A 16,776-nucleotide genomic window follows, 5' to 3' on the forward strand; every position below is an offset into this window, starting at 1 on the left:
AGTATTCCGGACGTCAACACCAAAAAACAGCATGCAAATATATATATGGGGGATAAGTATACCATTATTTACACATCAGACTGTACTAGTGATATCATAACTTTGAATACACCAAACTAAGTACTTCATACCTGAGTAACAGGCAATGTACGTCCTCAATTTTATAGAACTAATTCATAACTTTTTGCTTCATTTGTATTCATCTGTCAAATGTGTGTGTTCTGCAAGGTTCAGCAGTCCTTACCCTTTCATTTGATATATGTATCTATATTACTTACCAAAAATTATTCTGCATATAATATAGTTTGATTTAATCACGTAAGAACTACTAAAATTTTTAAATACGTACTTCTTTCCTTTTTGATCGCACCCGAAATGGTTGGTGTAACATCTTACGAAGTCTATTCATTTTTTTTTGGCAAACTATTTCGCTCTGGCTGTTGCTAGTGGTCGTCTTACACGTGCAGTGCTGTGAGATACTTTTCGTTCCACGTTGAAGGTTTAATGTGACTTACATACCCTCTGCCCCTTCGTATGGTGTTTACATATCACAATTGATACGTTATTCACGTGCTTGTTCACACTATACGGACTTCATATACAGGAGTGTGCTCCTTACGCAGAAACTGCTCCAACAAAGTTATGAGGAGGACAGATTAAAATTGACACTCCGTAAATTTTATGGACACCATCACGATTTGGTGGATCCATACGATGTTTCGTTGACCAAACTAGCTAAGGACATTTTTACCACATGGTAGATTGTGTTTTGTCATAATGTCGTCTAATCTTTTAATTACCAAACGTGACTTATTCCCGATTGTGACTGTTTTGCCGAGTGTGAACTCACATTACTATAAGACGTGGTACGGTACTTATACATCCCAAATTCATGTATTTAGTTTAAATGTTTAATGTTATATTTGTTATTCTCATCGGATTTTGTCAAATGTGTTGACGTCTTTTCTATTATATTTCTGTGTTATGGTAAAGAAAATTAATCACCGCCTTCATTTATCAGATTTGATTTCGTTCAAAGTAATCAGTACGATATTTTACGTTTGAAGTTAGATTCATAACAAACCTGACATAGTTTTATAATATAGTTAATTGCTACCTCAGTTTTATATTAATAAGAATTAAAATGTGCTTTGTTATTAAATGCAATATCAGTATTTAGTTCAAATATATAATCTTAAATTAATCCTAATTCTAATGACGTCATTTTTTCGTCATTTTTCATTTTTTGATGCTCTGTTTTACTAATTCTAATGACGTCATTTTTTCGTCATTTTTCAGTTTCAAATAGGACGTCACTTGGCGTAGAGGTTTAAACGTATTCGGATGTGTCTACTTTTGTGTTTCAAATGTCTGGTTATGTAAATGTATTTCAGTTGTTTCCTGTAATTAGTTAATACTTCAGCTTTATCATGTACATCTTTTGAATATTCATTTTATTAAATTTACTGTTTGCAAAAGTATAAATTACTCTAAATTATAGGGATTTTCTGGTAACTTAACGGAAAACCCTTGCCGTTTTTGGCACAACCTTTTTGATCTTTTGGTCCTCGATGCTGTTCAACTTTGTACTCGTTTCGGCTTTCAAACTTTTGTATCTGTGCGTCACACATAGGTCTTGTGTGGACAAAATACACTTCTGGCGTATTAAAATTTTAAACTTGTTGCCTTTTGTTGGCTGTTGTTCGTGTGATTCTTTGTCAATTGTGTTCTCCAATTTATTTATATTGTAGTCCTGTGTTGTCATTTTGATGTTATATTTCATATGGCCATAAAAGTGCGAGGTTTGGCATGCCACAAAACCAGGTTCAACCCACCATTTTTTCCTTTAAAAATGCCCTGTACCAAGTCAGGAATATGGTCATTGTTATATTATAGTTCGTTTCTGTGTGTATTACATTATAACGTTGTGTCGTTTGTTTTCTCTTATTTTTGAGTGTAAATTCACATTGCGATAAGACGTGTCACGGTACTTGTCTATCCCAAATTCATGTATTTGGTTTTGATGTTATATATATATGTTATATTTGTTATTCTCGTGGGATTTTGTCTATATGTGTTACATTTTAGTGTTATGTCGTTGTTCTCCTCTTATATTTAATGCGTTTCCCTCGGTTTTAGTTTGTTATCCCGATTTTGTTTTTTGTCCATGGATTTATGAGTTTTGAACAGCGGTATACTACTGTTGCCTTTATTTATCACCACCGGACCGGAATCTCTGCTGGTGGACAATCTGTCCCCGAGGATTCTACCAGTCCGGTAGCCTAACAGCATGAAAACTAGTAGAACAAAAAATATTATACTGGATGATACGACGCCCAGGATAAAAAGGTGTCAATCGGCTGTTGTCAAGGACACAACAACACCGATTTTATCAGGTGTCCCAAGGATCATCTTAAATGATGTTATGAAAATGACACACGTGCAGTCTTCTGAATCCTCATTATACTATAAAAATTCAGACAAGTTTGAATATATTCGGCCGTGTACTGTTCAACTTTCAGATATTTTAGATTTCAATGACAACCATCAATATTGCTCTATTTCCAAATGTAACCGTAAAAATTGTAAAACCTGTGATATACTTATAACTGATACCCACTTTCAAAGTAATTTAACCACCAAAAATTACAATACACATAGTCATGAGGATTTGAATTGCACTGCTTCCAATATTGTATACGGTATTGAATGTACTCTTTGTGGATTGATCTACGTCGGGGAAACTCGACAAAGACTCAATTTTAGGATGAATGATCATCGGTCTAATGTAAATGATCCTAATAACAACAAATTTCTCTATAAACATTTCAATCAGCCCGACCATTCTTTTGTTTCAATGAAAGTCCGGATTATAGAGAAAATATATCATCCAACAAATGACCCCATATTGAGTACACCATATCGTTTACAAAGAGAAGACTTTTGGATAAGAGAGTTGGGAACAGCCATTCCCTATGGATGCAATGACAAAATTGATGGTGTAGGTATTTTGTCTAGTCCCAGGTGTAGTACTGTCAATACATTACAATTGTTTAATACTTCTGCTCGACGAAATAGAAGTCATGGTCACAGAAAATATATACCACCTGCTGTACACACCGTGACAATTGATAGTCTATTAACGTCTGTTCAAAAACCTTTAGGAATTCATCTTATTAGAACTAAATTATACTCCATTCCATTGTCAAAACTTTCTTTACTATTTCAAGATGCCCAAAATACTTCCGTTACTGATTCTCGTTCTGTTTTGTATAGATTAGTTGCAATTATCATGGACATTGCTAACCATAGACTATTCAAACCCGTATCGACTACATCCAATAGTGAGGAAAAACGTTATTTTTTTAAGGTAGAATTCGCCAATAAAGGTTTAGATGCTATAAATATTAGCAATATTTTCCATCAAAAATCTGTACAAAAAACTATACCTGATTACTTCAAAAATAAAGCTACACCTGTTATTTCTTATACTTACACCAAGTCTATTGCATCCAAGATTTTCAACCACAAGAGAGTTTTAGAGGCTTTTAACCTCAAAGATACAAAATCCAAGCCTCCGGATTGCTCATGTGCATCGTCACAATACAATTACAGTCCAGCTGGTCATATTATTACTGGAGACCTTGGCATCGTTACCAATGAACAACTAAGAGAGTTGTTAGCCAAGGGACCAAAATATAGAATCCCCCAGCCCATCAACTGGAAAAAGAATTTCAAGTTACTGATGGATGCAGTTGAGGACTATGCAAGAAAATGGGTAAAGCGCGAACCAGACGAACCAGAACTGGATACTTTGTCTGAATGGATCAAAGCTATTCGATCATGCATTCAGAGGCGCATACAAAAACTACGATGTAATATGAGTACTAAAGTTTCTAACCCTTTCAAGAATCCGGAGGTTGTGGATGCTTTATCCTCTTTGCATGACAAATATGTCGTTGTTCCAGCAGATAAAGCCTCCAATAATATTGTCTTCATATGTAAAAAACATTATTTGCAATGTCTCACTACAGAGCTTGGAATTGATAAAACTACTGGTAATCCTACATATTCTTTAACATCATTTACCAAGGACGAAATTTTACAAAATCATAAATCTGTCCTTCTTTCTTTTGGTATCAACATCAAAGAAAACGAAGAAAACTTGCCTTCATTATACTGGATACCCAAATTACACAAAACTCCATATAAAGAACGATACATAGCTGGGTCTTCAAAATGTTCAACCAAACATCTTTCTAAAGTACTGACTACTATTCTTTCGACAGTTAAAGATGGGCTTCAAAAATATTGTGAGGAGATATATTCTACCAGTGGTGTTAACCAGATGTGGATTCTCAAAAATTCGAAAGATCTACTGCTTAACCTTCAATCACAATCTTTGCAATTTTGCAGCAACATAAAAACTTTTGATTTTTCTACGCTATATACTACTATTCCCCATGCTCAGTTGAAAGATCGACTACACCATCTCATAAAACAGAGCTTTTTCTATAAAAATGGAAATCGTAGATACAAATTTCTTGTTTTGGGTTACAATAATTCATATTTTGTGAAAAATCACACTGAATCTCCCAGAAAATATACAGAAGATGATATTATCAAAATGCTGGACTTTTTGATCGACAATATATTTGTTGAGTTTGGAGGATTTATATTTCAACAGACAGTCGGTATTCCAATGGGTACTAATTGTGCACCCCTGCTGGCTGATTTGTTTTTGTACTCGTATGAAGCAGAATTCATTCAGAACCTTCTAAAAGACAAAAAGAAAAAGCACCTTGCGAAATTCTTTAATTTTACTTTCCGATATATTGATGATGTTCTATCATTGAATAACCCATATTTCAGCCAATACTTACATCTCATATATCCAAGTGAACTTGAAATTAAGGATACCACTGATACTAGAAGGACTGCTTCATACCTTGATCTTTTCCTCAATATTGACGTAGATGGACGACTTCACACGAAAATCTATGATAAACGGGACGATTTCAACTTCCCAATTATCAATTTCCCATTTCTTAGCAGTAACATACCCTCTGCCCCTTCGTATGGTGTTTACATATCACAATTGATACGTTATTCACGTGCTTGTTCACACTATACGGACTTCATATACAGGAGTGTGCTCCTTACGCAGAAACTGCTCCAACAAAGTTATGAGGAGGACAGATTAAAATTGACACTCCGTAAATTTTATGGACACCATCACGATTTGGTGGATCCATACGATGTTTCGTTGACCAAACTAGCTAAGGACATTTTTACCACATGGTAGATTGTGTTTTGTCATAATGTCGTCTAATCTTTTAATTACCAAACGTGACTTATTCCCGATTGTGACTGTTTTGCCGAGTGTGAACTCACATTACTATAAGACGTGGTACGGTACTTATACATCCCAAATTCATGTATTTAGTTTAAATGTTTAATGTTATATTTGTTATTCTCATCGGATTTTGTCAAATGTGTTGACGTCTTTTCTATTATATTTCTGTGTTATGGTAAAGAAAATTAATCACCGCCTTCATTTATCAGATTTGATTTCGTTCAAAGTAATCAGTACGATATTTTACGTTTGAAGTTAGATTCATAACAAACCTGACATAGTTTTATAATATAGTTAATTGCTACCTCAGTTTTATATTAATAAGAATTAAAATGTGCTTTGTTATTAAATGCAATATCAGTATTTAGTTCAAATATATAATCTTAAATTAATCCTAATTCTAATGACGTCATTTTTTCGTCATTTTTCATTTTTTGATGCTCTGTTTTACTAATTCTAATGACGTCATTTTTTCGTCATTTTTCAGTTTCAAATAGGACGTCACTTGGCGTAGAGGTTTAAACGTATTCGGATGTGTCTACTTTTGTGTTTCAAATGTCTGGTTATGTAAATGTATTTCAGTTGTTTCCTGTAATTAGTTAATACTTCAGCTTTATCATGTACATCTTTTGAATATTCATTTTATTAAATTTACTGTTTGCAAAAGTATAAATTACTCTAAATTATAGGGATTTTCTGGTAACTTAACGGAAAACCCTTGCCGTTTTTGGCACAACCTTTTTGATCTTTTGGTCCTCGATGCTGTTCAACTTTGTACTCGTTTCGGCTTTCAAACTTTTGTATCTGTGCGTCACACATAGGTCTTGTGTGGACAAAATACACTTCTGGCGTATTAAAATTTTAAACTTGTTGCCTTTTGTTGGCTGTTGTTCGTGTGATTCTTTGTCAATTGTGTTCTCCAATTTATTTATATTGTAGTCCTGTGTTGTCATTTTGATGTTATATTTCATATGGCCATAAAAGTGCGAGGTTTGGCATGCCACAAAACCAGGTTCAACCCACCATTTTTTCCTTTAAAAATGCCCTGTACCAAGTCAGGAATATGGTCATTGTTATATTATAGTTCGTTTCTGTGTGTATTACATTATAACGTTGTGTCGTTTGTTTTCTCTTATTTTTGAGTGTAAATTCACATTGCGATAAGACGTGTCACGGTACTTGTCTATCCCAAATTCATGTATTTGGTTTTGATGTTATATATATATGTTATATTTGTTATTCTCGTGGGATTTTGTCTATATGTGTTACATTTTAGTGTTATGTCGTTGTTCTCCTCTTATATTTAATGCGTTTCCCTCGGTTTTAGTTTGTTATCCCGATTTTGTTTTTTGTCCATGGATTTATGAGTTTTGAACAGCGGTATACTACTGTTGCCTTTATTTACAGCGCTGTTCCTTTGCTTAATTTTTTAATGTGTTTTTTTTAATGTGGTTATATTCATTTTCTGTCACGGATTGATACCCAATATTCTTTCAGTTTGTTTTTCTATGAAAAAAATGTTCCTTTACAAAACATATTGGTATATTCCAAACTTCGATTTTTTTTTAATAACGTAAATGATTTTTAATTTTAGCAAGGAGGTTATTGTGAGATATTCTAACCTAACTAAACGAAAAAGAGAATTGTAATATAAAATCTTACGATTCTAAAGTTTCTTCGAACAAGATTTGTTATCATATGATATGCTAATTACCCATATCATATTTTAATGACCACATACTGTGCCCATCGTGATCATATAAACCCTAATAAATTATAAACATTCGAATGTAAAATTTCGCACGATAGATAATGACAAACAAACGACGGAAATTACATAATAAATCCACAGCGTGTATTTTAATATATTTGTCAGTACATGGATAACCCGAATAATCCAGTCGTTATATTACGATCACTTCGATCACTCCATTAACCATTTCCTCGAGAAAGTAGTGGATAGGGGCGCTGAATTATTCGAGTTAGTACATGGAGGAAAGATATTCAAAGATTAGGAGCGACGATTCAATATCCATTTGTGTATTGTATTTGTCGTGGTTGAAACGGCACCAGGAACATATCAGGATAGACAACAAAAGTCTGTAAGTATCTATTTTATGTATTTATAAATATTAACATAGATCCTATAAGCCTGTCATGCCTTCTGTTGACAAATTTTCTTAACTATGCACTTTTTTAGTAGACCACCGATGTCCTTTTCGAACTAAACGAAACTCTTTGAAAAGACACACCTCAGTCGAATCTCTCTTCTCAAATGAATGCCTGAATGGTCATCAAATTTATACTTGTTATGGGCAAAAAATGTATTAATTCTGACTGCAAGGAATTTTAAATGGTAAATAATATACATTTTATCTCGAGGAAAATGTATACACACTTAGACAACAGTGAATTTTTCATAAATAATATATAATGGTAAAAGTGTAGCATACACATGATATATATCATGTGTATATCATGTGTATTAACTATTAAACTCTGGAAGAAATATAGTCAAGCATGAATACAAATTAATGGGTCCTATTTGGAAAAAGATAATTTTTCTCAGAAAGGTATCTCTTTCTTCAGAGGTTTATATGAAACTTTGATGTCTGTTGTGCAGTGATGGTTTTTTTCTTTCTCCGACGCCTGTATGCGAGACATTATTATAGTAGGTATTGCAACCCGTCTGACAGTTCTCAATTGACTGCGACCTCATTTTTATGGTTCATTGGACAATTTTTAGTTGTGTGGTTGGGTCAATTTTTCGGGCATTATAAGCAATAGGTCAATAATATGTAGTGTATGGAACAACCATGACAACTGTGGTGTCATGTCTATCTGTCGGGGTTAACATGACCTTAACCTAATTGTTTGATGATAAGATGTTGTATTAAGATCTGATTCTCAGGTACTATTAGCAACACCAGAACACACCCACAAAATCGCGGTCATATACAGCTTGTGAACTGGGATGATTTTTTGTATTAAAAAGATATTATGTATGGAGAATTTCATAAAAAGGTATCAAAAGCCCTCTCCCTTTTTTCAAAGTCTGATATTTGTTTCTTTTCTGTTAAATTCAATAGTTTTTGTGTCTCTGGTCTCAGACCACAATTATTCTTCTCCTTTGCTACAATGCATCTTTTGGTAAACTTTGCACCGCTCCAAACATGAAATAAATGTAACTGCTTATATTTAGACCATATTAGTCTAATAAAATATGCTTCTATGACAATTCATCAGTGCTTTTTCTTTTGAGGGCATTATTAACATGCCAATGGTAGGATATGAATCTTGTATATATGACTGACCGACTAAGGCTAATTTGAGGGGTGGTCGGAGGGGTCCTGATCCCGAAATCCCGGGCTTAAAAACATGAAATCCCGAGATGCAGAATTTAAAGAAATTCATATCCCGAAATCGAAAAATATATTCCCGGATCCCGCAAGGGTCAATCCCCAAATCCCGAGGTCCCGAAAAAGTCCTGATTCCCTCTTATCCCTACCCTACTTTCTTTTTTGCCAACTCACTACTTTCAATTTCAACAATAAATTTCATGCCCCATTTTTTGGCATTGTGTTTTCCAGTCTGCGAATCTGTGTGTTCGTTCGTTTGTTCGTCCTTCCGTCTGTCCCGCTGCAGGTTAAGGTTTTTGATAAGTAAGAAAAAGGCGAGACATTTGCACTCATATTTTGGTAATAAAATGTGTAAAGTGTTGACAAAAGTACATGTACCTAAATTTCAATATATTTTTGTATCAGAGTGCCGAAGGCGCATCTTTAACATTTTGAGAGGAAAATGGATATTTTGTTGAAGTGGGGAATGTGTTGGGTACATTACTTATACTTTTACCTGAGGAAGTTGCTATTCTTTTTGAAACATGTCTTACTTGTTTTCTGGTATGTTGAATGCGGTATGTAAAAGTATTGTCAACACCAGTCCTGTGTTTTGTTTAAAACTTAATGAAACCTGTTTTTAATTGTAATTTGTGTCTTCAGTTCGCTGTCTCCTAGGCATGAAACATTCATCTGTTTTAAGACTCTATGATTGATTGATTGATTGATCATGACTGGCTGAATGTGCAATGGCAAATATTACATGCATATTCAGGAAGTTGGGAACGATTCATGCCAATCCTGTTAAAAAATAAAGAAATATGCCTGAAGAAAAACAATAACAGAGTAAGTGTTCCTGCATTTTAACTTCAAATATTTCTTGTAGAGTGAGAAAAATGTTATGAAACACCAGCAAAAAAGATTAGATTGTTATTCAGTCCTGACTTATACAGTGTTTCTGAAGATGGAGATTAGGTATGCAATAATGAGTTTTTAATTTGATAGAGTGTTGACTTTTAAATTGTAAAAGTTTAATGAGTTACTGTACGTTAATCCCTTTATTGTATAAAAATTCAACAATTGCTGTTCAAGTGCATAGCATAGCCATCTTTATCTTGCTGTATCCAGAGGCAATATATATATATATAAGAAGATGTGGTATGGGTGCCAATGAGACAACTCTCTATCCAAGTCACAATTTATAAAAGTAAATCATCATAGGTCAAAGTACGGACTTCAACACGGAGCAAGACTGTTATTAATGACAATTAAGAGAGTGAATAATATTATATAAACAAAATAGACATCATAATTAAAAGAAAGACAGACAGTTTCTTCATCAAATATAATAAATTTTGGTATGATAACTAAAAATGTTTGAAATTGTTTTGAATTTGTCGTTACTTCTTTCAGATCAGGCCTATCCAGAAGCAAGAAAAAGAACAATTCATAGCACGTACATCTACAGAGAGAGACATGTTTTAAAAAACAGATTTATTTTCAATTTTAGAAAAATCTGTTGAACTTTTACTATTTCTTATCTGTTTATTTACATTTATATGTTGATATTTTGTTTTTTAAAATTGCTGCACAGTAATTCTATTCAGTCCCATATAACAAAATCAGCTAAAGAAATTGATATTTTCATATTTCAAGGGAGTGTCCTTTTGCATTGTTGATAGCAGATATAAGTATTGTCTTAAGTTGGGTTTAAAAACAGTCAGATCGCAACTTCAAATAATATACATTTTTATGAATGTTATATGTCATTAAATAGACATGAAAGATGGAAAATTTTATAGGAACACATTTTTTATGACCTAAATGTATTGTCAAGGTAAATTTATTATTTGAACATATTATGAAAAACACTGCTGGTTTAAAATAAAATTATTCTATGTAGCCTAATGTAATCATACAGATCAGTATATTTTTTCCTAAACAAATTTTACATATTTTTATAACCAGAATAAATTTATTCTGTGTCTCAACCTTAACATAATTACTGTACTATCAAAATACATTTATTTTATATATCATAAAAAATCACATTGAACATAGAATAAATTTATTCTGTGTCTCAACCTCACCATACAGATTACATTACTTTCAAAATAAATTTATTTTATATATTATTATAATCATAAATGACATTAAATGTGAAATAAATTTATTCTGTATCACAGCCTCGCCATACAGATTACTGGACTTTCAAAATAAATTTATTTTAAATATTGTTATAATCATAAATGACATTAAATGTAGAATAAATTTATTCTATGATTTTCTCTAACTGATAATAATATCAAGGCTCTTTATAATAAATTTATTTTATAAATGATTAAATACAGAAAGCACCATGCATTTAGAATAAATTTATTCTAAGTTGCATCATTTACGGAGAGTTAAATGAAAATGGACAGTAAAGTGTAGAATTCAGTATAAATTTATTTTGAAATGTATCAAATAAATACTAATATAACAGAATTGTCTTTGTTTTTCATGATTTTTACTCAAATACATTGGTTATAGAATAAATTTATTACGTTCTGGTCCTATTTTTGCCTCTAATTGCACTTGTCAGAAATTAGAGTGAAAAAAGAGGAAAATTGGTTTTTTCCTTTTTTATTCTGCTCTCTGTTCTAACAAATCTATGGACTGCTTCGCTTTCCCCTTATTAAAGGTAATATATGTGCATGTGGTTGTTGAATTAGTATTGGAAATGTGGTATTTTTAGACATTGATTGATATAAAATGGATGTACTTTAAAAGAGTGTGCGTTATACACCCATGCTTTTAAAAAAATTAAAATTCTTGTTGAAAATTAAAACAATTATTATTAATAAATAGAAACGACTCTTGAGGTGTGCCTTTCTGGAGGTGTGCCTAGATTGTCAGAAGTTATAAAATACAGATAATGCATTTTTGTAAACATTGTATAGGAACATTGTTTAACAAGCAAATCGTGCAAATTGCAGAGAAACAAAGCAAATAAACACGTATTAATAATTGATATTTCAATAATAAATTTATCTGTGAAATGTATGCACAATAAAACGAACATGAATTAATGACAGTTGATCGGAACTGAAATACACATAGTTAATTTTCCGGCATTTGATGTCTTATCCTGTACGAGAAAAGTCTGTAATTCTTTATCTCATTTAAGACAATAGCTGTTGCTGTATCTCAGCCGCATCATAATGCGACCAATCAGAATCTACACGTGATAAGTAATTTATTCAAGATGGCGTGTATTTCGACTGAAACTAATAGCTCCGCACCGTGATGCGAAGCAACAAACAAACATACGATTTCCCGCAAATTTCATATATCTGATTACCAAAAAGAATATTGACAACAATACATTGAAAATAAAATTCGCAATGCGGACTGCGTCATCTTTTAAAGGTAACCCCTGCCTCCTATTAAAAAGAACAACCAGATTTCAAATACAATTCTTTGTATCAAAGACATAATTTTGTAAAGGTTTTTAGTATTTTGTGGTAACAAAATCCAGCACTTGATTTCAAAACGTCCAGAGCAATGAAGTTCCCATGGTGGAAAGCAATATCTCAATTTATAAGTACTTTGTACAACAGATTGTTTTAAGGTAGATAGGCACTAAAATAGAAATATAAGCTGCTTATATATTTTGTACTTGCTTTCAGTGGCTATGATACAGTATAATATTGTTTAATATCATGTTTTGTTTAGTTTTGTGGTTGATTGATTGTTGGTTATTCAGGACGATTTTTTGTTTGATTGTTGTGTTTTTTGTTATGTATTATACTTTAAATTTATTAATTATATAACAGTTAAGTGTTTTTCCTATACTAACTTTTGTTATATGTTCTAGTATATACTTTTCTTTTGTCAAATTATTGGGATTGATCTATTGAATGAGATACCAAAAAGATAGTTTAACCCCAAAACATATCCATTTGACTGTCTGAAATCGGGAACTTTGTCAGTGGTTCTGTTATGTTTCTTTTGATATTCTACTAATAAATGTAAAAACAAATCATTTTGGTCTAAAAAATAGTGTGTTAGCCTCTTTAAAAAAAAAAGATCGTCAGTTGTTTCTTTAATTAAAAATGTACTAGAACACACCCGCGAAATCGCGGGAGTTTAGAGCTTGGTTGAAAGTATGTATACTGTTGTAGGGAGAAATTTTGTAAAAGATTTTGTGTCTGGAGAATTTCAGTAAAAGAGTTCATGTTTTGAGAATTTCAGAAAAGGTATCAAAATGCATAGGCACTTGGAAACAGTTTCAGCCCTCTCCCTTGTTTCCAAAGTCCGTTATCCTATAAATAAAGAGTATTTGCGATTAACTATCAATTTCAAGTTTCTTCTCATAGGTGATCACTGCTATATTATAGAGAGAGTCTCTATCGACCCGATAATTATTGTGCTGTCCCCGAGTACTCTTATGAAATTTATGTGCAAGTTTAAAACCGGAAGTCCTGTTTGACTTAAAAGCGAAATCGCGGGCATTTTACGCTTGGTTGAAAGTTTGTTATCTCTTTTAGGAAGAATTTTTGTAAAAATATTTATGTCTGGAGAATTTAAGAAATGATATCAAAAGTCATATAGGATAAATGGAGACATGACAATATTTTTAAGCCCTCTTTCTTTTTTTCAAAGTCTGTGTAAGTTAAAATCGAGGTATGATTGTAGTGGTTCTTACGATCTAAAAACAACGATATGGACAACACTCTGATTGGCTTATTTATTTTTCATTTTTGTTATCTATCATACGATTGGTTGGAGAATTTAAGAAATGATATCAAAAGTCATATAGATACATGGAGACAGGACAATATTGTTAAGCCCTCTCTCTTTTTTTCAAAGTCCGTTATCATTTTGTTTTCTGTTATATTCCATTATTTTCGCGTTTATGTATACTATGAACAGAGACAAATATTACATTCTATGTCTCTGCTATGAACATACGTATGCATATTATAAATATTAAAGTGTATTTTAAAAAAAATTCTATCAACTATTAATTCTAAGTTTCTTCTCCATGGCGACCACTGCTATATTATATAGAGTGTCTATTAGACTATATATATTTTAATAGTATTTTAATCATAGTATACAGTACATGCAGATAAACGCAAAAATAATTGTCCTGTCCCCGTCCGAGTACTTATAAAATGTTTGTGTAAGTTAAAACCAAGGTATAATAGTAGTGGTTATTACGATCTAAAAACAACGATATGGACGACACTCTGATTGGCCGATTTATTTTTCATTTTTGTTATCTATCATACGATTGGTTCTCAATGTTAAAACCGGTAGTCATGTCTGACATAAAAGTCGGTCTGATGACGGAATGAATATCCGGACGCCTTTATTTTCGTTTTTCTTCCAAAATAATCCAAACTTAATTGTCATAAGAATGGATGACAAATGCGACTATGCATGGTAACTATAGGACACAGAGGCATGACGATGAATTTATTGTGGGAGGAAGAGAAGCGACACTCAAAATGAGGTCTTCTCGTTTAATAGTATAGATGTCTAATTTTTGTTTTATAAATAAAGGAATATGGTATTTATTACAGACCTTTGATATTCGTTGCTTGTATTCGTACCCTTTTTTATTAACTTTCAAGGGTGACTTGGGAATAGAAATATGGTCACTTTGCTGTTCTTCCGACCGGCAGTGATACTCTCGCCAACGTGGAGCGTTCGTTTGTCTGTGCGGGATGTACAAGTACGCAGCCACGTCCGGTCAGAATGGGTACGATAAACCGATGCATCATGTAGAGTGCCACGCTCTTTGCACGTTAAGAACCCTGGCAAAAATTCATTGAGGGTCTTGAGGTGACCCTTACCAATAAACCCTCATTTTCCAGTGGCAGTCCAAATATCCCACCCTGGCTTCATCCCGACCGACCCTTATTGCAGAACCTGTCTGTTGTATTTACTGATGATTTGTCCTTGTCCTTAACATGATTGTAATATTTGCAACTTGACGTAAAACCAACAACAATCAATCAATCAATCAGTCATAACATTTTTAGACTCGGTTTACAGTTTAACTTGGGTTGTCTTTTTTTGACACACGGTACAGATTTCTTTTCTGAAAAAAAAAATACATTTCATGGAAAATGGGAAAAACAGTATTACTAATTCAAAGGTGTGTGTATCAAACTTAAAATTGTGATGAAATCAAAGAATTTATTTTTTCTATATAAAAAATTTTGAAATAGTTATGCTATTTCATTCCACAGACTATTTGCCAGTCAATAGTTTCAAAGACAATTACCCCGGTTAATAGTTTAAAATCATATTTACCGTACTTTTTCATACTTATTTTTCATTGGACAATAATGACGTCATTAACTTTTTTGCTTAAATTTGTGTGGTTGGCAACGTCAAACTCTGAAATCGTTAACGGTATAATCTGTTTGTGTCTATCGTAATTTCAAATTAATATATCACTTACCAGAAGCAATTAAAAAAGAAAAAGAAAATCTTTGCGACGCATGTTTATGGGACATTTTTCTTTTCTTTCAAATGATGTGTGTAGACTTTTTAGAAAGTTGGTTTGTTCGTTATAATAAAACACTTAATTTGATACTAACTATAGCCCTCGGCTTCGCCTCGAGCAAAAGTTGGTATCTCAAGGACAACAAACTTGCTATTACCCTCATAACCAGTCAATAGGTGTATATTATTATACTTCAGTATGTTTTTTCTATATAAAAAGAATGAAATATTTGTGCTATTCAATTCCACAGACTATTTGCTAATCATTACTTTCAAAGACTATAACCCCGGTTAAGGTAGCAATACACAGTAAGGAAAAAAACTCAAAATTGACACTCATAATTTTAACCACTCTCTTTCCTTTGCTTTCTAACAACTAAGGCTTTATGATAGTGTTATACATGTGCATATATATAGAAACAGCATCTTCCATAGATTTGATTTCCAATAGTAATAGTGGTAAAATATAATCTCTTTTTGGTGTAACAATGGGAACAATCTGAATTTATTTGATACAAATAACCCTTTTACGATATTTAAGAGATAACTGTATTGTATTTGAAGCTTTGTGGGTGTCCGTCGGTTGTTTTACTGTCACAAATATCCGTTTACCTGTCTCCGCAACGCGTCGCCAGGAGGTAAACTCAATTTGCGACAGTAAAACTACCGATGGACATCCGCAAAGCTTCAAATACAATACAGTTATCTCTTAAATATCGTAAACGGTATAATCTGTATGTGTCTGTCGTCGTAATTTCAAATTTACATGTATATTACTTACCAGAAGCAATTAAAAAAGAAAAAGAAAAACTGTATATATGTTAATATCTAAAACAAAACAAATGTACGGTATGGGACTGACGTCGTCTTCATTATCTGTGATTGCTTTGGTATACGGTAATATATTTTAGCTAGCATATAGTATATGCACGGGAATTATTACTGGTTTTGATTACAGTAAATAAGATATTTACAAATACCACATTGGCAAAAGGAACCAAAAAGTTCATATAGTGCATGTAAAAGTGACTATTTGGGTGTTTGTTTTTTTTGTGGTGTATGCTAACTTTTTAAAAAGATGTTGTGTTCCGTATAATACAACACTTAATGACTGGTTATGAGTGAAATAGCGAGTTTGTTGTCCCTTTGATACTAACTATTGCCCTCGGCTTCGACTCGAACAATAGTTGGTATCTTAGGGACAACACACTAAAAACTCTTCATTGTCTATGGATTCGGGCGTGTATGTAGACATCGTAGAGTAGCGGATTAGACCGAATGAATCATTCGGGTTAGATTAAGATGCGTTGTGTTGGAATAAGAACATGACTGTGTGTAAGAAGTGAAATAAAAGCGTCATATTGAGTTATATCTATATAGTATTAAAAAGAGCATCTGGCCTTTGTTAATCTTGTATGTTTTTTTAAATTTTAATTCATTTATATGTTTCGGAGTTTAGTATGAGGTCCATCTTCATTGAACTAGTACACATTTTTGTTTAGGGGCCAGCTGAAGCCCGCCTCTGTGTGTGGGATTTTCTCGCTGTGTTGAAGACCCATTGGTGACCTTGAGCTGTTT

At 32.7% G+C, this 16,776-nt stretch overlaps 1 long non-coding RNA gene across 1 annotated transcript; it reads left to right on the forward strand.

Annotated features, from left to right (window-relative positions):
* Window positions 1-7,010: 7,010 nt before the first annotated feature.
* On the forward strand, window positions 7,011-10,707 carry LOC143042380 (uncharacterized). The gene is made up of 3 exons (XR_012967960.1): window positions 7,011-7,458; window positions 9,581-9,669; window positions 10,108-10,707. It is a non-coding gene; the product is annotated as an uncharacterized LOC143042380 (long non-coding RNA).
* The last annotated feature ends 6,069 nt before the right edge of the window (window positions 10,708-16,776 follow it).

Source organism: Mytilus galloprovincialis, chromosome 8, assembly GCF_965363235.1.
Source record: "Mytilus galloprovincialis chromosome 8, xbMytGall1.hap1.1, whole genome shotgun sequence".
NCBI classification, from domain to species: Eukaryota; Metazoa; Mollusca; class Bivalvia; order Mytilida; family Mytilidae; genus Mytilus; species Mytilus galloprovincialis.